The sequence below is a fragment of the Meles meles genome, chromosome 3 (genome assembly GCF_922984935.1).
Source record: "Meles meles chromosome 3, mMelMel3.1 paternal haplotype, whole genome shotgun sequence".
Taxonomy (NCBI): domain Eukaryota; kingdom Metazoa; phylum Chordata; class Mammalia; order Carnivora; family Mustelidae; genus Meles; species Meles meles.
Genome location: NC_060068.1, coordinates 140,634,208 through 140,640,787, shown reverse-complemented (window position 1 = coordinate 140,640,787; position 6,580 = coordinate 140,634,208).

Here is a 6,580-nt window from a genome sequence, read left to right as displayed (position 1 = left end):
AGAATTGTCTCACGGCCCGCGTGGCTTTTCAACGAACCCATGAACTTATTCCCAAAGATCTGAGCCCGGAATGTAGCTCTCCTTTGCAAACGCCGACAAAGCTGTTTGGGTGTTTGTTTGTCGTTGCTTTGTTTTGCTCTGCTTTAAGACATACTGCAGGGCAGCGGGACTCGGTGGATGGATGCTCGCCCTCTGCTCGGCCTGGCACTTCCCCTGGGCTCCGTCACCGCTGCAGAAACCGGCCTCACCAGCGGCACCTAGCTGTTACCGTCTTGGCCTACTTGCACCGCCGGCTTCCTTAGCCCTTCCCTCGGCAAATGCGCGACCAAAGAGACCCCAGGCTGCTTTTAACAGACGGAGAGCTACATATTACTCAATTAGCAGGGACCTGGGAAATGCAGAGATTTTTACTTGTTTTGTTTTTTCCACCTTTGTTGAGATAGTATAGACAAATAACCTAGGTAAGTTTAAGGTGTACAGTGGGATGATTTAATGCACAGTGGGATGATTTTGATACATTGCAAAATGCCGACCTCAATAGGGCTGGTTAAAATCCTGTCCCCTCACAAAATTACCCCTATTTTGTGTGTGGCGACATTTACGATCTCTCTTAATAACTTTCCGGTATATCACACAGTATTGTTGATTACACTCACTGTGCGACCTCACTCATCCTATAGCTTGGCATTTATACAAACATCTCCCCATTTTCCCCATTCCCCTGCCCCTGGCACCCATCATTCTACTCTCAAATTTCTTTGAGTTCAGCCTTTTTAGATCCCAGATATAAGCAAGCACTTACAACGTTTCTCTTTCTTTGCCAGAATTTTTTTCACTTAGCATAATGCCCTCAAGGTCCATCCATGTTGTCACAAAGAGGAAGATTTCCTCCTTTTTACGGCTGAATAATACCTCATTGTATATACAAACTACATCTTCTTTATCCATTGGCCCATTGATGGACGCTTGGGTTGACTCCAGTCTTGGCTACTGTGAATAATGCTGGAGTAAACATGAGGGTGCAAATACCTCTTCGGGATAGTGATTTCATTCCTTCAGATATATACCCAGAAGTGGAACAACTGGATCACATGGTAGTTCTCTTCTTAATTTTTCGAGGAGTCCACATGCTGTTTTCCATCGCGGCTGCACCAATTCCCACTACTAGGGATAAGGGTTTCTTGTCCTTCACCTTCTCACCAATGCTTATTATCTCTTGTCCTTGTGATGACAGCCATTCAAACGGGCATGAGGTTGTATCTTTGTGGTTTTGATTTGCATTTCCCTGATGATGGGTGATCCTGAGCACCTTTTCATATATATACCTGTTGGCCACTTGAATATCTTCTTTGGAAAAATGCCTATTCAAGTACTCACCTATTTTTAAATCAGGTTGTTTGGTTTTTTGCTGTTGAGTTGTATGAGTTCCTGATATATCTTGGATATTAACGCCTTATCAGAGAGATGTTTTGCAGATATTTTCATTTATTCTATAGGTTCCCTTTTCATTTTGCTGATGGTTTCCCTAGCTATAGAAGCTTTTAAATTCGATGAAGTCCCACTTGTTTATTTTTGGCTCTGTTGCTTGTACTTTTGGTGTCAAATCCGAAAAACCTTTGCCAAGACCAATGTCAAGGAGATTTTCCCAGCATTTTCTCAGACCCCAATGTCAACCTACCCTTGTCTTCATTCTAAGAGCTTTTCCTACTCACACCGTGCCCCACCTCTCATCCATTCATTCATTTATCAAATACTGACAGGGAGAACTTAATATGTTCCAAGAAATGTAATCAGGGCTAGGGACACAGTGGTAAGCAAAAGAGATCAGGTGCCTGTGTTACATTTTGCTTTGGGGTGGGGGTGTAAGGCAACAAAAGTTAATAAATAAGATAATAATTATAGATTGTGATTATTGATATGAAGGAGAGGAAATGCAAGTAAGAAGAGTAAACAGCAACAGTCTCTCTGAGGAGGTAACATTTGAACAGTGTGATGAAGAGGCGGAAACTAAGGAAAAGCTGGAGAAAGACTATAGTTCCAACAGAGGGCACAGCAAATGCAAAGGCCCTGAGGCAGGGCAGAACTTGTTATGTTTCAGGAACACAAGGAATGTTACTGTGGCGAAAGCGTAGTTACTGAGGGGGTAGTGAAAGCAGACAGGGCCAGAGAGGTCTTTTATTAGATACCAGCTATGAACAAGACACAACCCTAGTCTCCTGGCTCTTACTCTCCCATTTACTCAGACAACTTGCTCCCTGACTGTGATACTTACCTATGCTTCTTTGAATCTTTCCCACCCTTCAAGACCAGGCCCTGTCCAGCTCACCCCATAAATTCCCTGATTCTCCCAGCTGTTAGACATGGAGGACAACCAATATATATTTGGAAGTGGGCCATTCTTTATACTCTCTTGCCTCCTAAGCCAGTGTTTCTCATATGATGGTCTTCAGACCACCTACATCAGAGTCCCCTAAAGTACTCCTAAGTCTTACAAGTATTTTTAGTGAAATATTTATGTTACAACAAATAGAATAATGTATGTATTCACGTACTCACTATCTGCTTTTAAAAACCGTATTGTTCATCCATATTTGCCTCAGTTCTTTTTTTATTTCTTTTTTTTAAAGATTTTTTTTAATTTATTTGACAGAGAGAGATCACAAGTAGGCAGAGAGGAAGTCAGAGAGAGAGGGGGGGAAGCAGGCTCCCTGCTGAGCAGAGAGCCTGATGTGGGACTGAATCCCAGGACCCTGGGATCATGACCTGAGCCGAAGGCAGAGGCTTTAACCCACTGAGCCACCCAGGAGCCCCTCTTTTTTTGTTTCTTAAGAAGTAAAATACAGAGGCACCTGGGTGGCTCAGTCAGTTAAGCATCTACCTTCAGCTCAGGTCGTGATCCCAGAATCCTGGGATCAAGCCCTGCGTAGGGCTCCCTACTCCCCAGGGAGCCTGCTTCTCCCACTCCCTCTGTTACTCCCCCTGCTTGTGCTCTCTCTCTCTCTCTCTCTGTCAAATAAATGAACAAAATCTTAAAAGAAGAAGAAGAAAAGGAAAAAGAAGAGGAGGAAGAGGAATGTCCTAAGTATTGCATAGGACATACTTATTACCCCCCCCCAAATATTGTTTATCTGAAAACAAATTTAAGTGGGAATATTGTGGGGTTTTTTGTTTAATTATTTATTCATTTATTTGACAGAAAGAGAGGGAACACAAGCAGGGGGAGTGGGAGAGGGAGAAGCAGGCTCCCCGCCAAGCAGGGAGCCCAATGTGGGCCTCAATCCCAAGACCCTGGGACCCAAGCCAAAGGCAGATGCCCAAAGACTGAGCCACGCAGGCACCGGGGAATCTTGTGTTTTATCTGACAACTCTACCCGAGGAAATATCTTTCACCCCTTTGAGCCTCAGTTTCCCCATTTGGAAAAAGAGGGGATTGGGCTAGATGACGTCTATGGGTCTTTATGGCTTGGATGCTCCTGCAGTCAGTTTAGACCCATCCCACAGCTCTAAGAGCCTTTCTCCCCAATCCCGCCAGGAGGCGCCCTCACCCTCCTCAACAGCCCGGCTGGCTGTGGCTCAGCCAGGAGACAAATGGGTCCCGCTGGCTCTGGGGAGCCATCTGGGAACCAGGTTGCAAGGCCTCCATGGCCCTGGGGCCTTACTTATCCCTAGGACGGCCTGTTCACAAGGAAAGAAGAAATCTCACAGACTCTCTGAAAATAAGGACCATCTCATCCAGCTCCCTTACCCATATTTAGAACCAGAGACTGGACCCCTAGAGGGGAAGGCACTTGCCCAGGCCCACACCACTGGTTTAGAAACTAGACTCCTGTCTCCCTGACCAGGGCCCCTTTACCTCCTTAGGGAGCCTTATTTCTCCGTTTCCTGCTGAACATGTTTAACCCTTGCAGTCCTGTAGCCAAAACCATTATAGACACCAGGCAGCCCAGCACAGACCCCCTTCACAAAGGAACATGGCCTTGAAGCAGGAAACCTTACAACTGAGAAAGGACCAGGGACAAAGGATCAGTCTGGGGCAGGGGGAGGGAAGGGCGGTCACCTCACATTTAAGTTGGAAGTATTAGTCTTTTTATTATTATTGGCTTCCTCTGTGTCAGACACAATGACCTATGAGGGACCATTATTATCAGACAAGAAACAAACTGGAAGTTGGGTCATTGGACTCGAAGGACTCAATCTAGTTCTGCACAGGTATTCAGAAGGAAGGAGCCTTCTGTTACCTGGGACTCAGATGGTCTCCAAAGGACCCACACTCCTTTCCCTGCAGAGAGGAATTGCCCAAAGGGAGAGAGACCCCCCCACCCCGGCACCTACCCAGCCCTGGCCCAGATGATTTTAGGAGCGTTATAGATTTGACATTAGTTAAAATTCAGTTCTCTCTGGGGCCATCCGGTTATCAAAGAGAAAATCTCTTGGTTTTTTTTCCTTTTAATAAGAAACAGAACCACCCTTCAAACATGGGACACATTCATAATTGCATAACATTGCTTTTTTCACTGTATTTATATTTTTATTGTATTTATCTTTATGGTTTATCTCTAGTTACAGTAAATGGTACTGATTTTCTACCTAAGGTAATGAAATAATTTCCTTTAAATATTAAGTTGTTTTGTTTTGTTTTAAGTGATTTGATTTAAAGGTAGGGAAAGCACAATTAAGATATAGACACACTGCCTTGAAGGATTCTAGATTCGGAGGGCCCCTGTTAAAGGAGCTAATCAATGGTTCTACAGCCAGCAGATTCATGCTTTATGCCCCTTTGATGCTGCCTTGTCCTTGAAAAGCTCCCAGAGGGAGACATTTCAATATGGGGAAGAAAGCTCTGGGTTCCAGTTTCCTCCTTTTCTCATGGTCTCATCACATGATCAAGTCACTCAACTTCCCTGAACCTCTTTTCTCATCTGTAAGTTGGTGGCAGAGCTGTTATAATCATGGGAGCCATGCATCTCACGGATAATCTGCCCTGGGGTTAACCAAGGCATAAGGACTACATCCTGAGGTCCTGACGTCAGAGGTCACATCTCCCTCCTTACCCAACAAACCTACTGTAAAGCCATGCTCCATCACAGCTCCCTGCTTCATTTCCTTTACAGCTCATGTCCTACCTGAAATGGTATTATTCCTTGCTTGTGCATTGTCTGCCTAGCTAGAAGGAAAGCTCCAAGGCGGCAGGGACCAACACCTGCCCTACTCATGAGCATGTAGGACGTGGTTAGCATCCTGCAGTCATCTGATAAATACCACTGAAGGAATGAGTGAATGAACAAATACCAGAATTCAATTTAATCAGTCTCTGTTTGGATCCCTTGAGATTGAGACTACTAGTTCTGGGCTTGCTTTCCTCAAATGGCAGGACCAAGCCAGTCAACTCCTCTCTCTTGAAAAAGGAGAATACTGGAATACAATTTGATTTTTTTTATGAGTTTGTATTATTTTAATGGTTTGAAAATAATTTCAAAAAAAAGTTTGGGGGGAACAACTTGGCACCTGAAGACTCAGCCCTCTGACCCACTACAGTGGAGCACACTTCTTGAGCCTATTTTTCTGTCTCTAAAGGGAGTCTTGAATTACTAGCCTGAGCTATCACACTAGCACGATGAACACGCGTGAACTTTGAAAAGTGTTCTGTGGACTTACAAGGTCATTAACTCTTTCCTGAATCAGAGTGCTCTTTTTAAAGCTAATCTAATAGTGTTTGTCTCTCTGATTTAAAACCCTTCTATGACTTCCCAGTGCACAAAAAATAAAATCCGAACTCCTTACCATAGCTTATGGGACTGCGTGGTCTGGCCTGTGCTCACCTCTTCAGTTTCATCCAATATGACCCACCCCTCACTTTGTGCACCAACCCTACCAGCTTGGGACTCATCTTGCTCCCCACTTACCTCAGGGCCTTTGCACATGCTGTTCCCTCTGCCTAGAATGCTCTTTCCCTGCTCTCTCCCTACTCCACAAGCTTAATCCCTTCTTTTCCTTTGTGACTCAGCTCCAATTTTCTCAAAGAAGCCATGGAAGAGCCCTGTCCAATAGAACCTTCCATGATGATGAAGATGCTCTAGATCTACCCTGTTCAATAGGTAACCACTAATTAAGTTTAATTAAATAAACTTACAACTAAACTAAAATAATCTAGATAGCCACACAGTGTGGTGGCTACCATGTGGACCGCGAAGCTCTGGAGTAAGGCTGCGCCCTCCCATTGTACATATTCATGGCTTCTCTTACTCTTCCTTAACTGCACTTCCCACTTCTTGTCACCTATATTTAGGGGTGCAATTGCTTTTCTAATATTTTATTTTAAGTAATCTCCCTACTCACTGTGGGGCTTGAACTCACAACCCTGAGATCAAGCATTGCATGCTCTACCTGCCAAGCCAATCAGGGGCCCCTAGTTGTGAAGTGGTTTAATCTACTAGACTAGAAGTTCTAGAACAAATGCTTTGCCTGCTTTGCCACAATAGAGTCTCTATCACCTGGCATGGGACCTGGTGCCTAATTGGTCTATCATAAATATTTGTTGACTCAGTGAATGGATGGATGGTTGGTTGGATGGATGGATGAA